The sequence below is a fragment of the Choloepus didactylus genome, chromosome 1 (assembly GCF_015220235.1).
Source record: "Choloepus didactylus isolate mChoDid1 chromosome 1, mChoDid1.pri, whole genome shotgun sequence".
Classification (NCBI taxonomy): Eukaryota; Metazoa; Chordata; class Mammalia; order Pilosa; family Megalonychidae; genus Choloepus; species Choloepus didactylus.
This window is the reverse complement of record NC_051307.1, coordinates 53,660,283-53,676,886: the sequence shown is the minus strand read 5'-3', so window position 1 is coordinate 53,676,886 and position 16,604 is coordinate 53,660,283. Positions and strand designations below refer to the sequence as shown.

The window sequence follows — 16,604 nt, the reverse complement described above, 5'->3', positions numbered from 1 at the left end:
TAACTCTAATCTCTGCCTCTGTCTTCTCATGGACATCTTCCCTGTGTGTCTATGTCTCTGTATCCAAATTCCCTCTTTTTATGAGCATATCAGTCATATTAGATTTAGGGCCCAACTTACTCCAGTATTATCTCATCTTACTAATTACATCTGCAAAGACCCTATTTCCAAATGAGGTCACATTCTGCGGTTCTGAGTGGACATGAATTTTAGAGGGACACTATTTAAACCCACTACACACACCCAGCCCTTTCAACCAAAAGGAAGAGGTAGAAAAGCATTTTTACAAAATTATACAGACCTATTGTGTCTCCTACTTTGGCCTTACTGTAGGAAGATCCAGCAAACAATGTACATCCAAATGGTTATGATCCTTATGATCTGAGACCATGTCAAGCCAACAAAAGATCTAGTTGACTGAATCAGAATTAAGTTTGAATCCCTTAGGCTCAATTTTGACTGGGCAGCCACCTGGACAGGATGACAATCAGGCCTGTCTGCAGATGCTATTAGGAGAAAGAAAGTAGCTTCATGCTCTGGAATGGCCAGAATGAATGTCAAATTTTGAAAATAGTTCTGTATAGCCCCCTACCCATTCATCATGATCATCTCTAGGAACTGGTTGAGAGTTGATTATTCTTTTCTGAGATAGCCTTATTTAGTGACCAAACCACCTTATGAAGATTTGTGAACTAGGAAGGGGTGATAAAGCTAAAGAAAGAAAATATTTCAAGCTGCTTTTTGAGGAGAACATTCCAGAAGTAAGTAGTATCAGATGCTTAGGGATGGCAGGTAGTGTGCAAGATACATCAAACACCTTAACTGTTAACCAATGGTTGAGGGATTTTGCAATAAAAAGTATATCACTGTCAGATTGCAAATGATCTGGGAAGCAGAAAACACAACTCAAAAGCCAGTAGAGGGGAGAATGTTTCGGACTTTGGAGAGAAAGACTTGCCTTGCTGACACCTCAACTTTGGACTTCTCTTAGCTTCAAAACTGAGGGAGACAGAATTATCAGGACCAGACAAGAGAAAGTCAGAACAAAAAATTCTGCATCTGTCCTGCTTCAGGCCAGTACCAGCCCAAACAAGGGCAAGGAACATGGTGATAATTTCTTGAGAGCTGGCGGGGCAAGATGGCAGACTGGTGAGCTGTATGTTTTAGTTACTCCTCCAGGAAAGTAGGTAAAAAGCCAGGAACTGCGTGGACTGGACACCACAGAGCAATCTGTCTTTGGGCATACTTCATACAACACTCATGAAAACGTGGAACTGCTGAGATCAGCGAAATCTCAAATGCCACGAGGCCAAAAACAACAGAAAATTATAAAGCATATGAAAAAACCAGACGATATGGATAACCCAAGCCCAAGCACCCAAATCAAAAGACCAGAAGAGACACAGCACCTAGAGCAGCTACTCAAAGAACTAAAGATGAACAATGAGACCATAGTACGGGATATGAAGGAAATCAAGAAGACCCTAGAAGAGCATAAAGAAGACATTGCAAGACTAAATAAAAAAATGGATGATCTTATGGAAATTAAAGAAACTGTTGACCAAATTAAAAAGATTCTGGACACTCATAGTACAAGACTAGAGGAAGTTGAACAACGAATCAGTGACCTGGAAGATGACAGAATGGAAAATGAAAGCATAAAAGAAAGAATGGGGAAAAAAATTGAAAAACTCGAAATGGACCTCAGGGATATGATAGATAATATGAAACGTCCGAATATAAGACTCATTGGTGTCCCAGAAGGGGAAGAAAAGGGTAAAGGTCTAGGAAGAGTATTCAAAGAAATTGTTGGGGAAAACTTCCCAAATCTTCTAAACAACATAAATACACAAAACATAAATGCTCAGCGAACCCCAAATAGAATAAATCCAAATAAACCCACTCCAACACATATACTGATCACACTGTCAAACATAGAAGAGAAGGAGCAAGTTCTGAAAGCAGCAAGAGAAAAGCAATTCACCACATACAAAGGAAACAGCATAAGACTAAGTAGTGACTACTCAGCAGCCACCATGGAGGCAAGAAGGCAGTGGCACGATATATTTAAAATTCTGAGTGAGAGGAATTTCCAGCCAAGAATACTTTATCCAGCAAAGCTCTCCTTCAAATTTGAGGGAGAGCTTAAATTTTTCACAGACAAAGAAATGCTGAGAGAATTTGCTAACAAGAGACCTGCCCTACTGGAGATACTAAAGTGAGCCCTACAGACAGAGAAACAAAGACAGGACAGAGAGACTTGGAGAAAGGTTCAGTACTAAAGAGATTCGGTATGGGTACAATAAAGGATATTAATAGAGAGAGGGAAAAATATGGCAAACATAATCCAAAGGATAAGATGGCCGATTCAAGAAATGCCTTCACGGTTTTAACGTTGAATGTAAATGGATTAAACTCCCCAATTAAAAGATATAGATTCGCAGAATGGATCAAAAAAAATGAACCATCAATATGTTGCATACAAGAGACTCATCTTAGACACAGGGACACAAAGAAACTGAAAGTGAAAGGATGGAAAAAAATATTTCATGCAAGCTACAGCCAAAAGAAAGCAGGTGTAGCAATATTAATCTCAGATAAAATAGACTTCAAATGCAGGGATGTTTTGAGAGACAAAGAAGGCCACTACATACTAATAAAAGGGGCAATTCAGCAAGAAGAAATAACAATCGTAAATGTCTATGCACCCAATCAAGGTGCCACAAAATACATGAGAGAAACATTGGCAAAACTAAAGGAAGCAATTGATGTTTCCACAATAATTGTGGGAGACTTCAACACATCACTCTCTCCTATAGATAGATCAACCAGACAGAAGACCAATAAGGAAATTGAAAACCTAAACAATCTGATAAATGAATTAGATTTAACAGACATCTACAGGACATTACATCCCAAATCACCAGGATACACATACTTTTCTAGTGCTCACGGAACTTTCTCCAGAATAGATCATATGCTGGGACATAAAACAAGGCTCAATAACTTTAAAAAGATTGAAATTATTCAAAGCACATTCTCTGACCACAATGGAATACAATTAGAAGTCAATAACCATCAGAGACTTAGAAAATTCACGAATACCTGGAGGTTAAACAACACACTCCTAAACAATCAGTGGGTTAAAGAAGAAATAGCAAGAGAAATTGCTAAATATATAGAGATGAATGAAAATGAGAACACAACATACCAAAACCTATGGGATGCAGCAAAAGCAGTGCTAAGGGGGAAATTTATAGCACTAAACGCATATATTAAAAAGGAAGAAAGAGCCAAAATCAAAGAACTAATGGATCAACTGAAGAAGCTAGAAAATGAACAACAAACCAATCCTAAACCAAGTACAAGAAAAGAAATAACAAGGATTAAAGCAGAAATAAATGATATAGAGAACAAAAAAACAATAGAAAGGATAAATATCACCAAAAGTTGGTTCTTTGAGAAGATCAACAAGATTGACAAGCCCCTAGCTAGACTGACAAAATCAAAAAGAGAGAAGACCCATATAAACAAAATAATGAATGAAAAAGGTGACATAACTGCAGATCCTGAAGAAATTAAAAAAATTATAAGAGGATATTATGAACAACTGTATGGCAACAAACTGGATAATGTAGAAGAAATGGACAATTTCCTGGAAACATATGAACAACCTAGACTGACCAGAGAAGAAATAGAAGACCTCAACCAACCCATCACAAGCAAAGAGATCCAATCAGTCATCAAAAATCTTCCCACAAATAAATGCCCAGGGCCAGATGGCTTCACAGGGGAATTCTACCAAACTTTCCAGAAAGAACTGGCACCAATCTTACTCAAACTCTTTCAAAACATTGAAAAAAATGGAACACTACCTAACTCATTTTATGAAGCTAACATCAATCTAATACCAAAACCAGGCAAAGATGCTACAAAAAAGGAAAACTACCGGCCAATCTCCCTAATGAATATAGATGCAAAAATCCTCAACAAAATACTTGCAAATCGAATCCAAAGACACATTAAAAAAATCATACACCATGACCAAGTGGGGTTCATTCCAGGCATGCAAGGATGGTTCAACATAAGAAAAACAATCAATGTATTACAACACATTAAAAACTCGAAAGGGAAAAATCAATTGATCATCTCAATAGATGCTGAAAAAGCATTTGACAAAATCCAACATCCCTTTTTGATAAAAACACTTCAAAAGGTAGGAATTGAAGGAAACTTCCTCAACATGATAAAGAGCATATATGAAAAACCCACAGCCAGCATAGTACTCAATGGTGAGAGACTGAAAGCCTTCCTTCTAAGATCAGGAACAAGACAAGGATGCCCGCTGTCACCACTGTTATTCAACATTGTGCTGGAAGTGCTAGCCAGGGCAATCCGGCAAGACAAAGAAATAAAAGGCATCCAAATTGGAAAAGAAGAAGTAAAACTGTCATTGTTTGCAGATGATATGATCTTATATCTAGAAAACCCTGAGAAATCAACGATACACCTACTAGAGCTAATAAACAAATTTAGCAAAGTAGCGGGATACAAGATTAATGCACATAAGTCAGTAATGTTTCTATATGCTAGAAATGAACAAACTGAAGAGACACTCAAGAAAAAGATACCATTTTCAATAGCAACTAAAAAAATCAAGTACCTAGGAATCAACTTAACCAAAGATGTAAAAGACCTATACAAAGAAAACTACATAACTCTATTAAAAGAAATAGAAGGGGACCTTAAAAGATGGAAAAATATTCCATGTTCATGGATAGGAAGGCTAAATGTCATTACGATGTCAATTCTACCCAAACTCATCTACAGATTCAATGCAATCCCAATCAAAATTCCAACAACCTACTTTGCAGACTTGGAAAAGCTAGTTATCAAATTTATTTGGAAAGGGAAGATGCCTCGAATTGCTAAAGACACTCTAAAAAAGAAAAACGAAGTGGGAGGACTTGCACTCCCTGACTTTGAAGCTTATTATAAAGCCACAGTTGTCAAAACAGCATGGTACTGGCACAAAGATAGACATATAGATCAATGGAATCGAATTGAGAATTCAGAGATAGACCCTCAGATCTATGGCCGACTGATCTTTGATAAGGCCCCCAAAGTCACCGAACTGAGCCATAATGGTCTTTTCAACAAATGGGGCTGGGAGAGTTGGATATCCATATCCAAAAGAATGAAAGAGGACCCCTACCTCACCCCCTACACAAAAATTAACTCAAAATGGACCAAAGATCTCAATATAAAAGAAAGTACCATAAAACTCCTAGAAGATAATGTAGGAAAACATCTTCAAGACCTTGTATTAGGAGGCCACTTCCTAGACTTTACACCCAAAGCACAAGCAACAAAAGAGAAAATAGATAAATGGGAACTCCTCAAGCTTAGAAGTTTCTGCACCTCAAAGGAATTTCTCAAAAAGGTAAAGAGGCAGCCAACTCAATGGGAAAAAATTTTTGGAAACCATGTATCTGACAAAAGACTGATATCTTGCATATACAAAGAAATCCTACAACTCAATGACAATAGTACAGACAGCCCAATTATAAAATGGGCAAAAGATATGAAAAGACAGTTCTCTGAAGAGGAAATACAAATGGCCAAGAAACACATGAAAAAATGTTCAGCTTCACTAGCTATTAGAGAGATGCAAATTAAGACCACAGTGAGATACCATCTAACACCGGTTAGAATGGCTGCCATTAAACAAACAGGAAACTACAAATGCTGGAGGGGATGTGGAGAAATTGGAACTCTTATTCATTGTTGGTGGGACTGTATAATGGTTCAGCCACTCTGGAAGTCAGTATGGCAGTTCCTTAGAAAACTAGATATAGAGCTACCATTCGATCCAGCGATTGCACTTCTCGGTATATACCCGGAAGATCGGAAAGCAGTGACACGAACAGATATCTGCACGCCAATGTTCATAGCAGCATTATTCACAATTGCCAAGAGATGGAAACAACCCAAATGTCCTTCAACAGATGAGTGGATAAATAAAATGTGGTATATACACACGATGGAATACTACGTGGCAGTAAGAAGGAACGATCTGGTGAAACATATGACAACATGGATGAACCTTGAAGACATAATGCTGAGCGAAATAAGCCAGGCACAAAAAGAGAAATATTATATGCTACCACTAATGTGAACTTTGAAAAATGTAAAACAAATGGTTTATAATGTAGAATGTAGGGGAACTAGCAGTAGAGAGCAATTAAGGAAGGGGGAACAATAATCCAAGAAGAACAGATAAGCTATTTAACGTTCTGGGGATGCCCAGAAATGACTATGGTCTGTTAATTTCTGATGGATGTAGTAGGAACAAGTTCACTGAAATGTTGGTATATTATGTAACTTTCTTAGGGTAAAGTAGGAACATGTTGGAAGTTAAGCAGTTATCTTAGGTTAGTTGTCTTTTTCTTACTCCCTTGTTATGGTCTCTTTGAAATGTTCTTTTATTGTATGTTTGTTTTCTTTTTAACTTTTTTTTTCATACAGTTGATTTAAAAAAGAACGGAAAGTTAAAAAAAAAAAAAAGAAAAAAGACAAACAGGGAAAAAAAAAAAAAAAGATGTAGTGCCCCCTTGAGGAGCCTGTGGAGAATGCAGGGGTATTCGCCTACCCCACCTCCATGGTTGCTAACATGACCACAGACATAGGGGACTGGTGGTTTGATGGGTTGAGCCCTCTACCATAAGTTTTACCCTTGGGAAGACGGTTGCTGCAAAGGAGAGGCTAGGCCTCCCTGTATTTGTGCCTAAGAGTCTCCTCCTGAATGCCTCTTTGTTGCTCAGATGTGGCCCTCTCTCTCTGGCTAAGCCAACTTGAAAGGTGAAATCACTGCCCTCCCCCCTACGTGGGATCAGACACCCAGGGAAGTGAATCTCCCTGGCAACGTGGAATATGACTCCCGGGGAGGAATGTAGACCTGGCATCGTGGGACGGAGAACATCTTCTTGACCAAAAGGGGGATATGAAAGGAAATGAAATAAGCTTCAGTGGCAGAGAGATTCCAAAACGAGCCGAGAGATCACTCTGGTGGGCACTCTTACGCCCACTTTAGACAACCTTTTTTAGGTTCTAAAGAATTGGGGTAGCTGGTGGTGGATACCTGAAACTATTAAACTACAACCCAGAACCCATGAATCTCGAAGACAGTTGTATAAAAATGTAGCTTATGAGGGGTGACAGTGGGATTGGGAATGCCATAAGGACCAAACTCCACTTTGTCTAGTTTATGGATGGATGTGTAGAAAAGTAGGGGAAGCAAACAAACAGACAAAGGTACCCAGTGTTCTTTTTTACTTCAATTGCTCTTTTTCACTCTAATTATTATTCTTGTTATTTTTGTGTGTGTGCTAATGAAGGTGTCAGGGATTGATTTAGGTGATGAATGTACAACTATGTAATGGTACTGTAAACAATCGAAAGTACAATTTGTTTTGTATGACTGCGTGGTATGTGAATATATCTCAATAAAATGATGATTAAAAAAAAATATATAAAAAAAAAAAAAAAAAAAAAAAAAAAGCCAGTAGAGGGGGGCAAGATGGCAGCATAGAGAGGAGTGGAATTTATTTAGTCCCCTGGAACAACTAATAAAAAACCAGGAACAACTAGTAAATAATCAGGAATAACTGCTGGGGGACAACTGTGACTGTCCACATATTGTACACCACTCTGAACTGGGTGGAATGGCTGAGATTGCAGCACAAAATCTGTAAGTAAAAACTGCAGAACTGCACCAGGATTCCCCCCATGGCAGGCTGAGCTGCAAAACCTCACTGTGGGAGAAACAAGCAGTCCCAGAGCAAGCTAATATAGCTCAGCCCAACTCCAACTGGGGTTTTAATCAACAAATGTGGACAAGCTACAAATATAGGCAAACCCCTAACAAGCAGAGAGAGGCTTTTAGTGATGACTGACCTTAAAGAGACAGAAAATTCCTGTGTCCCAGGAAAGGGAGCCTAGAAGACCAGGTTCTGTCTCTGGCAGATGGGTGAAACTGGAGAGCCATAGACTGCCTCTGAAAGGGGGCTTTATTTCCCTTTCTCTCTCTCTCAATCTGAGTGACTCAGTGGAAAGAGCCTCAGCCATTTTCAGTTCACAGCACTCTGACCCAGACAGGGATGGAGATAACAGAGTCAAAGAGACAAAGAAGCTATTCAAATGCAGAAGACAACTCCCTATGGGGTGCATCTACCCTAAGAAGAAGGAGGTGGAGCCCAGCTATAGTGCCAGCTGACCCTTCAGAACTCAGACTCCAGGGGAAAACAGCCAAAACAGAAACTTAAGGGGCCACACCTCCTTACACCAGTTGGGAGTGACAGGCTGACAGGCACCATGTGCTGGGCAGGTTAGGGAAAACACAGCAGCTAGAGACCTCACAAGAAAGTCTGTCAATCTTCTAAGACACACCCTCAGGGAAACTTGGCACTGTATATAACCCCATTCTGAGATCTGAACCTATTCTGGTCTGGGAAAATCTGGGGTAACCAAGGAAACCAGATGCCTAGACAACAGAAAATTACAAACTACACTAGGAAAAATGAAGATATGGCCCAGTCAAAGAAGCAAACTTACACCTCAATTAAGATACAGTTGAGAAATTGTTTCACTTTAATGAAACAATCTATTAAAGATTTTCAAAGAAATATGCTAAATCAAATCAAAAACAAAATCAAGAATTTCAGGGAAGATATGACAAAAGAGATGAAGGCTATAAAGAAAACACTGGGTGAACATAAGGTAGAAATCAAAAGTTTCCAGAAACAACTGGCAGAATCTATGGAAATGAAAGGCGCAACACAAGAGATGAAAGACACAATGGAGACATACAACAGCAGATCTCAAGAGGCAGAAGAAAACACTCAGGAACTGGAGAACAAGGCACCTGAAATCCTACACACAAAAGAACAGATAGGGAAAAGAATGGAAAAATATGAGCAATGTCTCAGGGAATTGATTGACAACATGAAGTGCATGAATATATGTGTCATGGTTGTTCCAGAAGAAGAGACGGGAAAAGGGCCAGAAACATTATAGAGGAAATAATCAATGAAAATTTCCCATCTCTTATGAAAGACATAAAATTACAGATCCAAGAAGCACAGAATACTCCAAACGGGATAGATCTGAATAGACCTATGCTAAGACACTTAATAATCAGATTATCAAATATCAAAGACAAAGAGAGAATCCTGAAAGCAGCAAGAGAAAAGCAATCCATCACATACAAAGGAAGCTTGATAAGACTATGCACAGATTTCTCAGTAGAAACCATGGAGGCAAGAAGGAAGTGGTGTGATGTATTTAAGATACTGGAGGAGAAAAACTGCCAACCAAGAATCCTATATCCAGCAAAACTGACCTTCAAATATGAGGAAGTGTTTAAAATATTCTCTGACAAACAGACAATGACAGAGTTTGTGAACAAGATACCTGCTCTACAGGAAATACTAAAGGAAGCCCTACAGACAGATAGAAAAAGATAGGAGCGAGAGGTTTAGAACACAATTTTGGGTGTTGGTAGCACAGCAATATAAGTACACTGAACAAAGATTACTGTGAGTATGGTTGAAAGAGGAAGGTTAGCAGCGTGTGGGACACCAGAAAAAATGAGGAAAGATGAAGACTGGGACTGTATAACTAGAAGGGTCAACAATTGTGATTAAATGTACAAATATGTTTTTAAATGAGGGAGAACAAATGAATGTCAACTTTGCAAAGTGTTAAAAATGGGGTTGCATTGGGGGAAAATACAATCAATGTAAATTAAAGACTATAGTTAACAGAAACATTGCATTATGCTTCCTTTAATGCAACAAAGGCAATATACCCAAGCTAAATGCATATAAGAGGGGGACATAAGGGAGGGATATGGGACTCTTGGCATTAGTGATGTTGTCTGACTCTTTTATTCTACTTTAGTTTAATTCTGTTTTTCCTTTTGTTGCTTTTTAGCTGTCATTTTTTTTTCTTTCTTTTTCTTTTGTCTCTACCTTTTTTGACTCTGCCTCCTTCTTTGTAGAAGAAATGGAGATGTCCTTATATAGATAGTGGTGATGATAGTGAATGCATAAATATATGATTATACAGGGAACCATCAATTGTTTACTTAGGTTGGAAAGTATGGTGGGTGAACAAAACTGTCTTAAAAAAACAGATTGATGAAGAAACCTTGAGGGCATTATATTGAGTGAAATAAGTCAGACACATAGGACAAATATTGTATGGTCTCATTGATTTGAACTAATTGTAACATGTAAACTCATAGACATGAAATATAAGTTACCAGGACATAGAATGAGGCTAAAGAATGGGGAGCGTTTGCTTATTATGAGCAGAACGTTTAACTAGGTAGAACTTAAGTGATTGGAAATGGATAGAGGTGATGGTAGCACATTATTGTGAGAAAAACTAACAGTGCTGAATGGTATGTGAATGTGGTGGAAAGCAGAAGCTTAGAGTTATGTATGTCACCAGAAGGAAAGTTGGAGGCTAAAATATGGGAATGTATAATGAGTCTTGTGGTGGACAATGTCCATGATTAACTGTACAAATAATAGAAATCTCTTTCATGAACTAGAGCAAATGTATGACATTATAACTAGAAGTTAATAATAGAGGGGTATATAGAGAAAACTATACATATTGCCAACTATGTATTACAGTTAGTATTATTTTATCATTCTTTCATCAACAGTCACAAATGTACAATACCAATACTATGAGTCAATAAAGGCGGGAGGGGTGATTAGGGGTATGGGAGGATTTGAGTTTTCTTTTTTCACCCTTATTTCTTTTCTGGAATAATGAAAATGCTCTAAAAATTGAAAAAAAATTGTGGTAACAGATGCATAGCTGTATGATGGTACCATGAGCAATTGATTGTGCACTTTGGATTTTTGGATGATTGTATGGTATGTGAACAATCTCAATAAAATTGAATTAAAAAAAAGACAAGTAGAAATATAACAAGATTCTCATAGGAAGCAGAGTTTTTAAATGACCTTGAGTTCTTTCCACTGAACAGATTGACCATGTCTATTTTTGATTATGCATCACTAGTACTAAGGTTGAATAACTGAAACACAGTAGCAGAACTCACTGGGTTTCTGTTGAGCAGAACTAAAAGTCCCAGTCATTTATATGGTAACCCCTGGGAATTGAGGGCCTACTTAGTCTCAAGCTCTCGAGCTCTGCTTCAGGCAGTGGAATGGGGAAGAGTCTCCGCAGAGAGAGAGATGCCCATTTTTTCTTGTAAACTCGAGATACCACTGGGACCAGGCCGATTGCATCTTGGAATATGCCATTTTCCACTTGGCAAGTGAATATTGTTGGTCTCTTCCGATCTTCATAGCTATTGGTTATATGCTGACCCACCTCAAAAATGGGAATATCAGTCAAGGAATCATATGACCTCCTTGTGCTAGTCATTCATTTTTGGCAAGAGCTCAATGGCAAGCTAATAGCTGTCTTTTGAAATGAGTATACCCAGTGGCTGTATCAGGGAGATGATGAGCCTAAAATCACAAGGAGCTCCAATGAGTGGAGGATTCTTTCCTCTGCCACAATGTCCAATACACAAAAATCTCTCCAGTCACAGAGCTTCATAGCTCAAAGAAGTCACTAGAGTTGTGGGACTGCAAAGGTGGAAGGTGTGTCACAGCTTGTTGGGGAGCTTCCAGCGCAACCTGTTGATTACACCTTTTCTCAAAGGATTCTGATTTTCAGGTTAGCTAAAATAAAGAACAAGTAGAATGCTCAACAGAGACACATACTGTTTGCAATGCCCAAAATGTCATTAATATGCTGGGTGTCCTCTCTGGTCATCAGGTGTCTAAAGAGACAGCATTTTTTTCTTTGATATCTGGAGGCATTGAGCATTGTGAATCCACCTAAACAGTCCCATGAAACTACTTGGCAAGCAGGCCCCTACATTTTTTGTTCAGAGTTTTTAGATATCTTGTAGGAAGAGTTGTGATATTATTGCATTAAGGACCATGAAACTGGGCTTCTGACATGCAGACCAACAGTATAATATCATCTATAGAGTAAAAACTCTGGGCATTAGAGGATAGAGGCACTCGTGCTAATTCCTGACCCACCCACTGGTGGCAAGTCACAAATATTGGTTTGTCCCACCAATATAGCTCTACATGTGGTTTTCCCTTATTGGGAGACTCCTCTAAGACACTTATGGGATGGTAAAATACAAGCATATAACAAATAAATCCTACTATACATTCGTATGTAAAAGCATCAACAACAGTATTTTGATTGTCCCAAAGGACTTCACCTATTAAATCACATTAGTTTCTCTCTCTCATTGTGAACCCTGCCCAAGCAGCATCAGTTGAATTTGGCCATTTCTTCTCTGCAGGACTGTGTAGGATGGTGACTTGGGTGCCTATATTTAACAGAGGCATACAAGTTTGAGTTTTTCCCCTCTCTGAAGTCCCCCGGAATATTTAAACAGATGTATATGGTTATCAGTCCCTCTTGGGGGCAAAGAAACCTCAGCTTATCCTAATAATCTTTCTCCTTAAAGCAACTGAGTTCAGGGTAGAAGGGGCAGGAGGGATCAAGAACATGGAAGTAATGAAAGACTGACACTATTAAGTGTGGCACTTCTGGGTTTTAGTGGTGCAGGAGCTGCATGTAGCTCAACTGAACAAACATTTAATATCTTTGGCTGACCCAATCTCCCATATAAGATGGCAAGTTCATCATTACTGACACCATCTATTTCAGCTTTGGGGGCTCATATCTCTAGTCACATAGCCTTTCAGCTGGGGCTGTGATGCTTACTGCCCCATTATCATGATAGCATCCTTACCTCCTCCTGCCTGGACTAGAGTGACCAACAACCAATTGGGACAACTTATTTCAATCCTATCTCTCATCACGTAGCCTTTAAAATCCATTAACAGCTTTTCTGTCTGGTGGCGGCCACCAGGTGAACCAAGATGGGTGCTTACCAGTACATAACAGGAGTTATGGAGGAAGAAGCACTCCGATGTGGTGTGGTTTCTTCTGAGGGTCCGCTGCTGGCAATACCGCCAGCTCTCTGTGTCCACAGCTGCCTCCCCAACTCTCACCCCTATCCCAACTGACCCGATAAAGCATGCAGACTGGGATACAAGGCCAAGCAAGGGTTTGTCTTCTATAGGATTACAGTGCACCGTGGTGGCCGAAAATGCCTGGTTCCTAAGGGTGCAACCTGTGTCAAGCCTGTCCATCATGGTGTTAATTTGCTCGAAGTCTTCAGTTGCTGAGGAATGAGCTGGATGCCACTGTGGGGTGCTGAAAGTCCTGAATTCTTACTGGGTGGGTGAAGATTCCACATACAAATTCTTTGAGGTTATCCTCATTGATACATTCCATAAAGCTATCAGAAGAAATCCCAACACCAGTGGATCACCAACCCAGTCCACAAGCACAGGGTGATGCGTGGGCTGACGTCTGCAGGCTGCAAGAGCTGTTGCCTTGGAAAGGGCCACAAGTTCCACTACACTATTGGTGGTTCTCCCCCTGCAGTTTGGAGAAGGCGCAATACCCTCCAGCTCCACCATTACCACTAATTACTTAATGTTTATAAAATTCATACCTAATAAACAATTTAGGACAGTTAAAAAAATCCATTAACAGTAGGATAGTAGGGGACACTTACTCTTTCCCCTCTTGCTCACTCCTTAGGCAAAAGCATTTGCTACTGAATCCCAGGGAGTCTTCTCATGGCCTCTGTCTTCCAGAAAGACATGGCTCTTCCTGCATCCCATCCTCATTGACAAAGATAGTCACGAACTGTGAAGGATATGAGATTTTACCTTATTTGCAAACTAACAAGTTAGCATGATATACTTTCTTGGAAGTTGGCAGAAGACATGAGATTCCAAGTCAGACACAAAGGACTTTGCCTAGCAGGCAACATGAGCCTCATGTTTATGATGATGCACCTTGCCTTTCAAGTCCCATAGTGTGATTTATGGCACAACTGAGGAACACTGACCTTAGGGAACCTGGATCTTTTATGATGGACTGCAAACAAATCTGACCGACCTTTGTCCTAGAGGAAGATATTATCTTTATCATACTGGGCAGTAAACATACCTGCTCTCTTCTCTGAAGGGAGACACTTGATCCTATATCCTTCAAGGTTGTTCTCTATGCAGACATACTTGCAAAGCTAGTCTGGAACAAAAGGGCAGTTAATGCCTTTGTTTGCAAGATCTGAAGAAATCCTAAAGACTCATGGAGAATTTTCTTCCAACAATCACTTAAAATTAATGACCCTTTCTTTTTAATATTCCTACCAAAATATTATTCCATTTAATTTTATTCTGTAAAACTGTGGATTAGTATAGAGTTCATCATGAATAGACAAATGGGAAACAGAAACTCAAGTGTGAGCCCACCAGACTTGTGCTTGTGGATCAAATATTATTCAGCCATTAAAAGGAATGAAGTCCTGATACATGTGACAACATGGCTGAAACTTGAAGACACCATGTTGAGTGAAATAGGTCAGACACAAAAGGACAAATATTGTATGATTTCACTGATTTGAAATAATTAGGATAAGCAAACCCATGGACTCAGAATCTAGAATACAGGTTACCAAGGAATAGGGTGGGGATAGGGAATGGGAATTTAAGGCTTAAAATGTTCAGAGTTCCTATTTGGAATGATGAAAATATTTGGTAATGGATGGTGGTGATGGTAGCACAACATTGTAAATGCAATTAACAACATTGAAATATATATCTGAATGTGATCAAAAGGAGAAATTTTAGATTGTATATGTGGTAGCAAAATAAATAAAACTTAACATACACACAAAGTGAAGGGTCACAGGTAACTCGTCTTACACATTAGGGCATGCTGATCTACTAATAAGGTAGGATTCATTAATTAATACAACATATATTTGTTGAGCTAAACACTGTTTTTGGTTTTGTTCATATGGAATACAGCTTCTCCTAAAAGTTAGAGATTCGGTGTTGTGCTGGTTTATATATATTATGTCCCCCAGAAAAAAGCCATATTCTTTAATGCAATCTTGTGGGGGTAGATGTATTAGTGTTAATTAGGTTGGAATCTTTGGATTAGGTTGTTTCCATGGAGATGTGACTCACCCAACTGTGAGGGACATCTTTGGTTAGGATGTGACCTCTGATAGAATGTTTCCACGGAGGTGTGGCCCTGTCCATTTAGTATGGGCCTTGATTAGTTCACTGGAGCCCTATAAAAGCTCAGGCAGAAGGAGCTTGCTGCTAGCAGCAGCTTACAGAGACATTTTGAACACAGCCATTGAAAGCTGACACTGACATTTTGGAGAATGCCATTTTGAAACTCAGCCTGAGAGCAAGCAGATGCCAGCCACAGGCCTTCCTAGCTAACAGAGGTTTTTGGATGCCATTGGCCATCCTCCAGTGAAGGTACCCTATTTTTGATGACTTATCTTGTATACTTAATGGCTTAAGACTGTAACTTTGTAACCAAATAAACCCCCTTAATAAAAGCCAATCCATTTCTGGTGTTTTGCATTCTGGCAGCATTAGCAAACTGGAACAGGCATGTAAAATAACTATAATTCAATTTGATAAGAACAGAGATAAGGTGGCACTTCAGAAAAGAGACTGATCCTTTATGGGGAGAGTGGTAGGAATCTAGTAAAGAGCATGCTCCTTTATATGGGTCTTGAAAGTAAAGCATGAGTTTTCCAAGGATAATGTGGTTTGGAAGAGAAAAGAATTCTATTCAGAAAGAAGTGTGATTGATGGCAAACATTGACAGGGTCTTTCAGGAAATAACTTTTAGTTTGAATAAATACAGTACAGATGAAAGAATGGTATAGGAGATACAACTGGGTAGCTAAGTGGAGCCAGCCCAAGGCAGGCCTTGACTAGTTGTATTACTGAGTTTGGGCTTTATTGATAGGTAAAAGGAAAATCTTTGAAAGTTAATGGATCAAAGTGTGGCATGATCACCCTACATAAGGTGAGAACCTCTTGACAATAAATGTGATTATATTTGTGAAATATACTAGAAGGCATGGTCAAAGAAACAGAAAGGAGTGGAAAATATCAGAGACTTTCGAGGTGGTCTTTTGGAAATTGATTGGAAGATATATGTGTAAGAAAAGGCAGGAAAAAATTAACAATAATTACTTACTTAAAAACTTTTGAAAAGTGGACAACCAATGAGGAGAAACTGTGCAATTGTATTTTTCACCTCATATTGGTGATGGTAAAAGTTTTATTTACAAAGCTTCTAAAAATAAACTTGCTAAATATTGCAAGGATGAGCATGAATTGATGTTGTGCTCCTCTGTTGTCTTGTTCCATTTTATGCACTTGTACATTGGCATAGATTGCATAAAACTGTCCTAATTACCAATGTTACACATGTTTGAAATGGTCTCTTATCCAAAAGTAGAATCACTTTGGACATTTTTTCCTTTATGTAACTATTGTGACATTAATATATTTACCCAATGAACTGAAAGTAGAATAAAGCATTTGCTATAAATTCTGAGATTTTAAACTTGAGGGCCAAACACTCAAGGC

The 16,604-nt window shown here is 38.9% G+C and overlaps 2 pseudogenes; one reads left to right on the top strand and one right to left on the bottom strand.

The window, feature by feature from the left end:
* Nucleotides 1-12,938, bottom strand: part of LOC119509800 — a 73,931-nt pseudogene extending 60,993 nt beyond the window's left edge.
* A 63-nt stretch (nt 12,939-13,001) lies between these two features.
* On the top strand, nt 13,002-13,624 carry LOC119509749 (annotated as a pseudogene).
* The last annotated feature ends 2,980 nt before the right edge of the window (nt 13,625-16,604 follow it).